We start from the raw sequence: 12,836 nt of genomic DNA, 5'->3' as shown, positions 1-12,836 counted from the left end.
CAGACTGTTGATGAAATTTCGTATTTTCTCGTAACACACCACGGTAATCTTAAACATTTGATATTCACAATAAATGATTATTGATCCGAAGACCAGTCGTAGATACCATGATACTGACGTTAGGATTGTGTAGTGGAACCGTGACATTTCAGGAAAAACAATATTTCTATCATTGCTTGGAGTCTCCAACTCTTGATTCCCCACGAAATAACGTGAGCAGATAAGATTATTTCAATAATTCGAGTAAATATGAATTAGTTCGGTTACCAGTGTAGCTGTTTTGTGTACTCGATTAACCCACGGACATCGAACATAGGAGGTGGTTCCCTTACTGTGATTGTATCATGTGTTAACTACAGGGTGGAAATCAACGCACGTTGCCAGAAGTGTTGCATCCGTGCACAGAAAGCACGACATCATTTGTGGACCAGCCGGAGTTCACGAGAAACATGGGTCTCGCAACCAAGTTACGGCTTCACATTAGTCGGCTTGTCGCCCATACTTCGCGAAAGCTCCGCTCCTTGCAGTACGTAATTGGAAAGGTGCCACTAAACACCTTAGTTTTGTCGGGTGCTGTCGAGAGCTTTCATGTAGTTAAACGCACAGTGAAGAATTACAAGAATTATTAAACTCGTCTGAAGTAGTCACTCGCTCCCCTCCAGAGACGGCTTGTGGCCCTCGTAAGACCTGCAGTGTCACGTCCGGTGACGTACGCGCCATGGCTTGTTCCTCTCGTCTGCCTCGTAGGTCAATTTCACTATACAGCCAAATGGAGCTGGCTTCACAATAAGAGGCAGTTTAAGGATCGTATGTGCCAATCAGGGAGAGGTTACGATGCATTCTGGTGGTGTTTACCACTACAGCATGGCCCAAGACAACATTTAGAAACTGGAAAAAGGACAAACTGTGACGAGTGTAACTCAGAAGTTTTATATTGTTCACAGCGTTGTTTCACGTACACTGAGAGCATTTCGAATCGCAGGCACTGTTGTCTGAAGGAGATGAGGTGGTCGACCAAAGCAGCAACCGATATTGTGCGACGGCCAAGGTGAGACCTAAGTCAAGCAGCGGGTACAACTGGCAGAAATGCATGCGACGCAATCTCACGTTCCACAGTGGCAGGGCGACTGCACAGTCGGGGTGGACTTTTTGCGCGATCTCTAATATTTTTTGTCCCGTTGACACCCGTACATCGGAAATATCCTGTGCGATGACGTCGATAGCAAAGGGACTGGACCAAGGACTGGACCAACGAAGATAGGGGTTGCGTGCTCTTCTCGGATGACAGCGGATTCAGAGTGAGTAGCGGTTCTGGACGTATCCTCATATGGCGAGAAGTGGGAACGCTTAATGCACACAGTAATATTATCGAGCATGACCGTTTAGGTGGAAATGACGTGTGGCTAGGGCCTCTCGTCGGATAGTGCAAGTCTATCCAGTTGACGCCACTTCGGCGACTTGCGTGTTGATATCGTTTAGGTGGTCCACGTGCTAAGCTGTGGTGTGGCGTAACGTTGTACGAGCGTCCTGATATCCAAAGTTTTGCATTCGGGGCTGACTTCCTATTTATGAATTTTAGCCCGCCACTGCAAGGAACAGCGAAGGTTGAAGTTCTTGGAAGGAGATGACATTCAGGGAATGGACTGCAATGCCCCCCCTCCCCCCCCCCCCCCCCCGCGCGCAAGTTAAATCCCATCGAGCACGTGTCATATGATTTAGGGAATCGTACTGCAGCATGTCCAGGTGCACCAGACCATCCATCAGTTCTCAACCGTGCTGGTGGAGGAATGGAATGCTTCACCACAAGATTGCTTACCAAACATGTGCCCCGCATGGTAGTACGTTACAGACCATGAATTGCCTTTCAGTCACCGTTATTATTCGTAAAAGTGTAGGAGAAACACTGGATTACGGCATAGCATGGCAATATAACTACCAACAGAAAAAACTTTTTTCTAATGATATTTATTCACTGTAGTAGTCCGCCCCCGGTAGCTGAGTGGTCAGCGCGACAGACTGTCAATCCAAAGGGCCCGGGTTCGATTCCCGGCTGGGTCGGAGATTTTCTCCACTCAGGGACTGGGTGTTGTGTTGTCCTAATAATCATCATTTCATCCCCATCGACGCGCAAGTCGCCGAAGTGGCGTCAAATCGAAAGACTTGCACCAGGCGAACGGTCTACCCGACGGAAGGCCCTCGTCACACGACATTTCATTTCATTTATTCACTGTAGTAGCAAAACCCCACAAGGTACGCATCATGATCATCTAAATTCGACTGAAAGCAAACTATATTCTGTGTGCTATGACGTGGATGTCCAAGAGTCATGGGTGGGGGAGGGGGAGCGTGGAGTCCAACGACGCTGAGTAACAACATGCATAGTCCTACTCCACACATCAAAAACGCTTACTTAAAAGAGGTACAGGTCCCAAGCCCGACAACAATACCGAAGAACGTGATAATGCTATCCTGACTGGGGGATTGTTATAATACACTAGTGTCCAAAATTAAAGCAAAAGACGGAAATTTTGCAAAGGTTGTCTTTATTTTGCCGCAAAACAGTACTAACTGGTGGTAGTGAAGAAGAAAACATGTAAAGAATTCAGAACATAAACAACAGCAACAGACATAATGGTAGATGAAAATGCTGTTCGTTTCTTCCAACTTAACGGATTAGCACATACATTCCCACAACTGATTAATGAGCTCAGTATTGGGTGTGACCACTTCTGGCAGCAATACAGGCCTGACAACGACGGGAAGTGATGTCATCAATCCCGTGTTCAGGCAATATCGGCCATTCTTAATGCAGAGCTGCTCACAAGTCTTGGGGAGTGGTTGGTGTACGCTGACGTCATGCAACTCGTCTTCGCAGTGCATCCCAGACATGCGCTATGGGATTCAAATCGGAGGAGCTACCAGGCCACGCCATACTTGCAATATCTTCCGTTTCCAAGAAAACATCAACCACCCCTGAGCCGTAGTAAAAATTGCTGTTTTGAAAAGCGCGCCACAGCGCGCAAGTGTAAAGCAGTCGCCCTCCGTTGCTGGGGGTGGCGCCGCTGTGGCAATCGCAGCTTTGGGTCTCCCTCTGATGGGAAAGGGGAAAGATAGCCTGTTCACGTGCATTTAAGGAGCGCTATACAATTGGTGTCCCGTGGTCTAAGGGTAGCGTCTTTGATTCATAATCAAAACGTTTTCGGTCCCGGGTTCGATCCCCGCCACTGCCTAAATTTTGATAAATAATCAGCATTGGCGGCCGAAGACTTCCGGCATAAGAAGTCAGCCTCATTCTGCCAACGGCCTTGTCAAAGAGGGCGGAGGAGCGGATAGAGGTTCAGGGCACTCTCTTGTCCTAGGGGTGGGCAATTGCCCCTAAAGGCGGAAGAATCAGCAATGATCAACGACATGAGGGTGCAGAAGGCAATGGAAACCACCGCATTAAAGACACGTAACGTGTATCCACAGGACATGTGGCCTGTAATTGAAGAAGTATCATGATGATCTCTCCATTGGCAAAAGCTACCGGAATAGTCCCCCATTCGGATCTCCAGGAGGGGACTGCCAAGGGGGAGGTTACCATGAGAAAAAGATTGAATAATCAACGAAAGGATAACGTTCTACGAGTCAGGGCGTGGAATGTCAGAAGCTTGAACGTGGTAGGGAAACTAGAAAATCTGAAACGGGAAATGCAAAGGCTCAATCTAGATATAGTAGGTGTCAGTGAAGTGGAGTGGAAGGAAGACAAGGATTTCTGGTCAGATGAGTATCGGTTAATATTAACAGCAGCAGAAAATGGTATAACAGGTGTAGGATTCGTTATGAATAGGAAGGTAGGGCAGAGGGTGTGTTACTGTGAACAGTTCAGTGACCGGGTTTTTCTAATCAGAATCGACAGCAGACCAACACCGACAACGATATTTCAGGTATACATGCCAACGTCGCAAGCTGAAGATGAACAGATAGAGAAAGTGTATCAGGATATTAAAGGGTAGTGCAGTATGTAAAGGGGGACGAAAATCTAATAATCATGGGCGGCTGGAATGCAGTTGTAGGGGAAGGAGTAGAAGAAAAGGTTACAGGAGAATATGGGCTTGGGACAAGGAATGAAACAGGAGAAAGACTAATTGAGTTCTGTAACAAGTTTCAGCTAGTAATAGCGAATACCCTGTTCAAGAATCACAAGAGGAGGAGGTATACTTGGAAAAGGCCGGGAGATACTGGAAGATTTCAATTCGATTACGTCATGGTCAGACAGAGATTCCAGAATCAGATACTGGATTGTAAGGCGTACCCAGGAGCAGATATAGACTCAGATCACAACAGAGTAGTGATGAAGAGTAGGCTGAAGTTCAAGACATTAGTCAGGAAGAATCAATACGCAAAGAAGTGGGATACGGAAGTACTAAGGAATGACGAGGTACGTTTGAAGTTCTCTAATGCTATAGATACAGCAATAAGGAATAGCGCAGTAGGCAGTACAGTTGAAGAGGAATGGACATCTCTAAAAAGGGCCATCACAGAAGTTGGGAAGGAAAACATAGGTACAAGGAAGGTAGCTGCGAAGAAACCATGGGTAACAGAAGAAATACTTCAGTTGATTGATGAAAGGAGGAAGTACAAACATGTTCCGGGAAAATCAGGAATACAGAAATACAAGTCGCTGAGGAATGAAATAAATAGCAAGTGCAGGGAAGCTAAGACAAATGGCTGCAGGAAAAATTAAAAGCAACACTGGTAACATTAAGAGTGCAACGGGAATTCCACTGTTAAATGCAGAGGAGAGAGCAGATAGGTGGAAAGAATACATTGAAAGCCTCTATGAGGGTGAAGATTTGTCTGATGTGATAGAAGAAGAAACATGAGTCGATTTAGAAGAGATAGGGGATCCAGTATTAGAATCGGAATTTAAAAGTGCTTTGGAGAACTTACGGTCAAATAACGCAGAAGGGATAGATAACATTCCATCAGAATTTCTAAAATCATTGGGGGAAGTGGCAACAAAACGACTATTCACGTTGGTGTGTAGAATATATGAGTCTGGCGACATAGCATCTGACTTTCGGAAAAGCATCATCCACACAATTCCGAAGACGGCAAGAGCTGACAAGTGCGAGAATTATCGCACAATCAGCTTAACAGCTCATGCATCGAAGCTGCTTACAAGAATAATATACAGAAGAATGGAAAAGAAAATTGAGAATGCGATAGGTGACGATCAGTTTGGCTTTAGGAAAAGTAAAGGGACGAGAGAGGCAATTCTGACGTTACGGCTAATAATGGAAGCAAGGCTAAAGAAAAATCAAGACACTTTCATTGGATTTGTCGACCTGGAAAAAGCGTTCAACGATATAAAATGGTGCAAGCTGTTCGAGATTCTGAAAAAAGTAGGGGTAAGCTATAGGGAGAGACGAGTCATATACAATATGTACAACAATCAAGAGGGAATAATAAGAGTGGACGATCAAGAACGAAGTGCTCGTATTAAGAAGGGTGTAAGACAAGGCTGTAGCCTTTTGCACCTACTCTTCAATCTGTACATCGAGGAAGCAATGATGGAAATAAAAGAAAGGTTCAGGAGTGGAATTAAAATACAAGGTGAAAGGATATCAATGATACGATTCGCTGATGACATTGCTATCCTGAGTGAAAGTGGAGAAGAATTAAATGATCTGCTGAACGGAATGAACAGCCTAATGAGCACACAGTATGGTTTGAGAGTAAATCGGAGAAAGACGAAGGTAATGAGAAGTAGTAGAAATGAGAGCAGCGAGAAACTTAACATCAGGATTGATGGTCACGAAGTCAATGAAGTTAAGGAATTCTGCTACCTAGGCAGTAAAATAACCAATGACGGGCGGAGCAAGAAGGACATCAAAAGCAGACTCGCTATGGCAAAAAAAGGCATTTCTGGCCAAGAGAAGTCTACTAATATCAAATACCGGCCTTAATTTGAAGAAGAAATTTCTGAGGATGTACGTCTGGAGTACAGCGTTGTATGGCAGTGAATCATGGACTGTGGGAAAACCGGAACAGAAGCGGCTGGCAGCAGACGGTTCGGGAGAGTGTTTTGGGAGTCCCGCACCAGGTCTTCGCCAGACATCGCAGTTATTAGAAGTTAAGTGATTTGTGTTATGTTGTTTCAGTTACTTGTTAAATTATACTTGTGTTCTTGGTCAGTCTCTCGTCCCCAGTTTGCTCGTCTGTGTGTCGTCCGCATTTGTTAAGCAGTTAGTGTCTGTCGGTCTGCTGTACGTTAATAGCTGCCTCTGTCATCTTTATCGGATTTGGTGTTAACGAATTTATAGAATTAAGGTGTAATGCCCGTGTGGAGTTGCTAGTCTCCCATCGGGCGCCTCCCCAGGTGGCGGATAGGGGAATGCCCACCAGATATGGAGGGTACCGGGGAAATAAAATACCCGGGGTGGACCAAAACTAGCAACTACTGCCTTGTAGTTTAGGTATTGGATTACCAAAGGCTAAAGGAAGTAAACCTTGAGCAAAAATTACCTGGTCCTCCAAGTTGGGGTTAATGCGGTGGGCCAACTCCCCATTCATTGAAAAAACCTCACTGGTTAAAAAGCCTATAAGATTACAGCAGGATGGATATAACAGGAGACGAAAAAGGCTAAGAAAACGGACTGTCTTAATTGGTGTATGGAATATACAAGGATTACAAAATAAAGTAGGAGAAGTGATTAAAGAAATGGAGGCTAGAAATCAAGATATTATTATACTCCCAGAAACTAAGAAAAAAGGACGAGGTATTGAAAGAATAGGATCATATACACATTTCTATAGTGGTGTCCCAAAAAATCAAAGAGCAAAACGGGGGATATCGATATTGATGAAAAACAAATTCAAAAGAATGGTCACAAACTGGGAACCTATTGATGAAAATCTGATTAAAATTAATATTGATATTCATGGATACAAAATTACTATTATAGGAGTATATGGAATAAGCGAAGATGAACCAATTTGTAAAAAGGATGATTTCTATAATAATTTAAATGGAATCATAGAGGATATCGGGAAAACCAGGGAGATTATTATTGCAGGGGATTTTAACAGTAGAACTGGAAGTAAAATTGGAAATAAAATTATAGGACCATTTGGAGAAAATGTTATAAATGATAATGGTAATAGACTTATTGATATCTGTGAACAAAATTCATTGAAAATATTAAATGGCTTTTATCAACATAAAGAAATACATAAATAAACATGGCATAAAGATACATTTAATCAAAAATGAATAATAGACTATATTATAATTAAACAGCAAACGAGGATAAAAATACATAACATAAGAGTATATAGAGGGGTAACTCTTAGCGATCATTATTTGGTAAATTCCAAATTTTTATTCCCCTTCAGAGGAAAAAGCACTGAAGAAAATCGAAATTGTCCTATGGAAAATATACAAACAGAAATCAAAATTCCTAAATATAATTTGAATAGTTTTGAGAATGAAAGCACAATATTTTTATATCAAAAGAGATTATATGAAAAACTGGTAGAAACAGAGTTTGATAATACAGAAGATCAATATCATTATATTGTAAATAAACTACATGAAGCCGCCAAGGAAGCTTTAGGAGAAACAGAAGAAACACGTACAAACCATCCATTATACTACTGGAATGAAGAAATTAAAAAGGAAGTGAAATTAAAGAAAGAAAAATATTTAAAATGGTTAAATACCAGAAATCTTCAATATAAAATAGAGCTTAATGCACAACAAGCGAAAATCCGGAAAAAGGTTGCAGAAGCAAAAAACAAAGTTTGGGAACAGTCATGTCAAAAAATTGAATCCTATATTGGTGGTAAAAGAAACACAGAAGCATGGAAAACTATAAAAAATTTAAGAAGGAATTCCAAAGAAACAACACATATTAAATATATTACTCACGACTCTTGGGAAAAATATTTTAAAACTTTATTAACAGAAAACAGGGAAGAATACTTGGGAAACCCTGAATATAATGAAATGATACATCTACAAGCAGAAAATTACATCCGTTTGGAAATAGAGACAGTAAAAACTGCAATAAAATCTTTAAAGAATGGAAGGGCTACAGGCATTGGAGGTATTCCTGCAGAATTATTAAAATTAGGAACAAAGAAATTAATGGAATTGTTAAGAAACCTTTTCGAAAGATGTTTAAATGGGGAAGATGTCCCAAATGATTTGAAAGTAGGATATATTTCAGTGATACATAAAAAAGGAGCGAAAGATGAGTGTAAAAATTAAAGGGGAATAACAGTGACCAATACCTTTTGCAGATTATATGGAAGAATTATTAAATATTTGTTAGAACAAGAATACAAAGAAAAGGAGGCTGAAGAACAAGCAGGTTTTAGAGCTGGAAGATCAACAATTGATCATATCTTTTGCCTACAACAAATTATTGAAAAAAAAATGGTTCGTGCACAACCTATACATTTAGTATTCATAGATATAGAAAAAGCCTATGATAGTGTGCCTTTATCCTGTTTATGGAAAGCTTTAATATCAATAGGAATAAATCCAAGAATAATTAAAGCAATTCAAAATTTATATAAAAATTCTATTTCAAAAATAAAAATTGGTAAATATCTATCACATGGATTCCAAGTCACAAAAGGATTACGTCAAGGATGTAGCATCTCACCTACATTGTATAAAATATATACAGAAGTAACTTTACAGAATTGGAAGAAAATATGTCACGCTATGGGAATACCAATAAATGATAGAACAATATACTCGTTACAATTTGGAGATGACCAACTGATTATAGCCCAAGACTATGAGGACATAGAGTATATGACCAGAAAATTGATTCAAGAATGTAAAAAAATCAGGTCTAAATGTAAACATGAATAAAACAAAGTACATGGTAATTGGTGGAGTGAATGGAGACTTAATATTAGAAGAAGGGATGGGAACAATAACAGCTACTGAGGAATATAAATATTTAGGTGTGAAAATTACAAATGATGGGAAACAGGACAAAGAAATTAGATCAAGAATAAATTCTGGAAAGACGACAATCTCTTTATTGAATGGAATTCTCTGGGACAAACACATAACAACTGATAACAAAATAAGGATTTTTAAAACAATAGTTAGGAGCATTATTACATATGGTTCAGAAGTGTGGACAACAAAATGGCAACTGAAATCAAAATTATTAGCCACAGAAATGGATTTCTGGAGACGTTCAGCAAGAATATCAAGACGAGAAAGAATAAGAAATGAAGTAATCAGAGACAAGATGCAATGTAAAAATTCAATTATTGATTTCATCGAGCACAAACAACTTAAATGGTATGGACACATCAGACGAATGGAACAGGAAAGGCTACCAAAATGCATAATCGACTGGGTACCAATTGGAAGAAGGAAAAGGGGACGACCACCTGATACATGGATACAGGGATTTCAGTCAGCAATGAGGAAGAACAACATTCCTGAAGATTTATGGACAAATAGAGAAGAGTGGAGAACAATAATTAGTGACTTACTGTAATCTAGAATAGGTGCTGGAAAAATGTACTCACATTGTAAATCCAGAATAATAATGTGTAATGGCCAAATTCCTGAAATATGTTTGTATCTTGTCTATCATCTTGCGAGGCCGTATATGTGTAATGTAGAGCATGTTGTACATTTTATGTAAGTCTGAATTTCATGGGTTGTATTTAAATAGTCATTTTTATAAAGTTGCCACCCTTCCACCGTAAGAGCCCTTTTAAAAACAAATTGTACCTTTGGTGGAAAATAAGTTCTTAGTGTGAGTGTTTGTACCATTTCCATCCCCCTTTCGGGGTGCATAGTTAATGTGTTTGTGTGAGTTGTTAAAATTTTTTGTTTAAAGTAATCTGGTGTGTTGCAGATTTGCACCAGTGTACTCTTTCAGAGGTCATTGTGAGCGATCGTGACTACGGCCATGTTGAAAGGGAGCAGAAGCTTCTCAGCCCGAAGGCTCCTACAAAAAAAAAAAAAAAAAAAAAAAAAAAATTATTCTGCCTCTGAATAATTGTAACTTTATATTTAGAGGGTGATTTTCTGCTTATAAATTTTAAATTTGTTTTTGAAAAAGGCTTTTATGAATAAAATTGCCCGCATCTCGTGGTCGTGCGGTAGCGTTCTCGCTTCCCACGCCCGGGTTCCCGGGTTCGATTCCCGGCGGGGTGAGGGATTTTCTCTGCCTCGTGATGGCTGGGTGTTGTGTGCTGTCCTTAGGTTAGTTAGGTTTAAGTAGTTCTAAGTTCTAGGGGACTTATGACCACAGCAGTTGAGTCCCATAGTGCTCAGAGCCATTTGAACTATTTTTGAATAAAATTTCCATTGGTTGAAATTTAATTTATGTTCATCAGTTACTCCTTGGCAACTACTTCCACGCTCAAATAGTGTGTTAATGTTCCTGATGAATCGCTAGTAAATAAAGTAAATTCTTTAAGAAAAAATTTTGAAAAAGTAAAATTTACGGTTCAACCCCTGCTCTATGAGGTCGAGCATTATTATTGATCAGTACGAAGTCTGGGTCCACAGCGCCTTGCAACATCCGCACACAATATCTGACAGCTTGTAAATCTTGCCGATTCACCTGTACAATTTAATGAAGAGCTTTCCGAAATCCCTGCCCACATAATTAAAGATCCTCCTAGAAAAATCGGCCTCTTTCCACAACGTTTGGGCCCCAACATGTTCTTCCGCGTTTCCTCCAGATGCGAATCCGTCAAGAATCATTCTCCATTCCAATTCTGGAAGAAAAGAACATTGATCCACTGTTCGACTGTCTAGGTGGTATGTTGACGAATCTATTCTAGACGTTCAGTTCAGTGAAGAAGCTTAAGAGGTACACATACAACAGATATCTGACAATAAAGACCACTCTGCCGAAGCTTTCTGTACACCGTTTTCCTCGATACAACACGTCCAGTGGATGTTGCGAGATCAGACGCCAGTTGCCATGCAATGCTAACGAGGTACCGTGGTGCCCTTACAACCAAACAACGGTTCTCTCTTTCTGACTTCACACGTAGTCGGCCCTGCCCTGGTCTTTGGGATACAGCTTCGGTCTCTATTAACTGTCGCCACATCCGAGAAATAACAGAACGATTCTCACTAAGCCATCGGGCACATCAGTCAGCGACTGTCCTGCTTCCATTCATCCTATGGCTGTACACTGCAGAGAGCCTGGTAGGCGTCTTATCTGAGCCACACTGCACCGTCTGTAACTGTGTACACAGCGATTGTTGATGTGGGACTATTCGATAAATACTACCCCGTTTCATGGGTGCCCTGAAGTCATCGCTGTCGGCGTTGTTGGTTGACCGGAATGCCATCTTCCGTGCAGGACACGGTGGTACAGACATCTGTTGACAGTTGGTATGATTATATCGTGACTTAGACATAGGACGGTTATGGTTTGTTGCTTTAATTTTTGACACCAGTGTATATGGATGACTTTGATATTGTTTTACGTGGAGCTAAGAAGTGTGTTTTCATAAAATCGTACACATGATCCAGAAGTGTGTCTTCAGCCCAGTACTTATGCACCAGCTGTAGAAGTAGTAAACGGTTCAGAATACTTTTTTATGCGAATACATACCAGGAACACGAGTTCTAGTAATCGATTTCCACGTTAAAGAATTAAAAATTATAGACAGCTGGATAATATTTCGCACACGTCAACACAATTGGTAGATGATTCGTATAAAACGTCTGGATTGTGGCTTAAAACTCTTTCTGAATGAGATTGTAAGCACGCTCTTTTACGTCCACACATCTGTGGTAAGCTATTCCATTCCCTCACCATAGCTCTTCACGACTGGTGGATGGTCGCTGGTGCATGTGCACATCCTGCAGTACGTCTACCAGAATCACATGACATGCTCGATATGAGTCAAGTCGGGGAAATGGGCTCCATCTCGATTTTCGATGCGGTCGTGCATTGAAATCCGTAAAAACGAAGTCAGGCCAGAATACACCTCTGGTAAGACACTCATGGGGGTAGAGTAACGCTGAAGCAAAAATTTTGATTGGCTAGTGTACCATAGCCAAAGATTCGGAAGTGAGGGCACCCATGCGCCATTATGTCTCACCACAGAATAACACATAACTACCAAAACGACCGTGCTCGAAAATAATGCTGGGTACTCTAAGTGTCCCCACCTGTCGCTATATGAGGATACATTCAGAGTCACTATTCACACTAAATCTGCTCTCATTCGAGAAGAGAACGCAACCTCCCTCCTCGTTGGTCCACTTAGCGTGCTCTCGACACCACCACCACACACGGCTGTCAACGGAATACATCATGCCAGTGACCAGGCAAAGAGACCACACTCCCTATGTAGTCGACCTGCCACTGTGTAAAGCTAGGCTGTATCCCTTGCAGACCCGGCAGTTGTACCCGCTGTTTGACGTAGAGCTTTCCTTGTCTGTTGCACAATGAAGAGATCGTTTGCTGCTGTGATCATGGTCGACCGCCTCATTTCCTTGCGGCAGCATTGCCTGTGGTTCGGAATGCTGTCCGTGTGCGTGAAACAATGGTGTGGGCAATAGCAAACTCCTGAGTTACACTCGCCTTACTTCGTCCTCCTTTCAGTTTCCAAATGATTCTTTACCATGTGAAGTCTTCCAAATTGTGTCTTTGGTCATGTCGTAATGGAAAACACCACCAGAGTGCACCATAACCTCTCGATGACTGTCACAGTTCTTTCTTCAAGTGCTTCATGCTGTGGAACAAGCTCCATTTGACGCTGTGGTCACGCTGATCCGTATATGGCATCCGGCTTTCCGCACACGTTTGAAAGACCTCTGGCAACGTGAATTCATT

Source organism: Schistocerca nitens, chromosome 1 (assembly GCF_023898315.1).
Source record: "Schistocerca nitens isolate TAMUIC-IGC-003100 chromosome 1, iqSchNite1.1, whole genome shotgun sequence".
NCBI lineage: Eukaryota > Metazoa > Arthropoda > Insecta > Orthoptera > Acrididae > Schistocerca > Schistocerca nitens.
Note: the sequence above shows the minus strand (reverse complement) of the source record.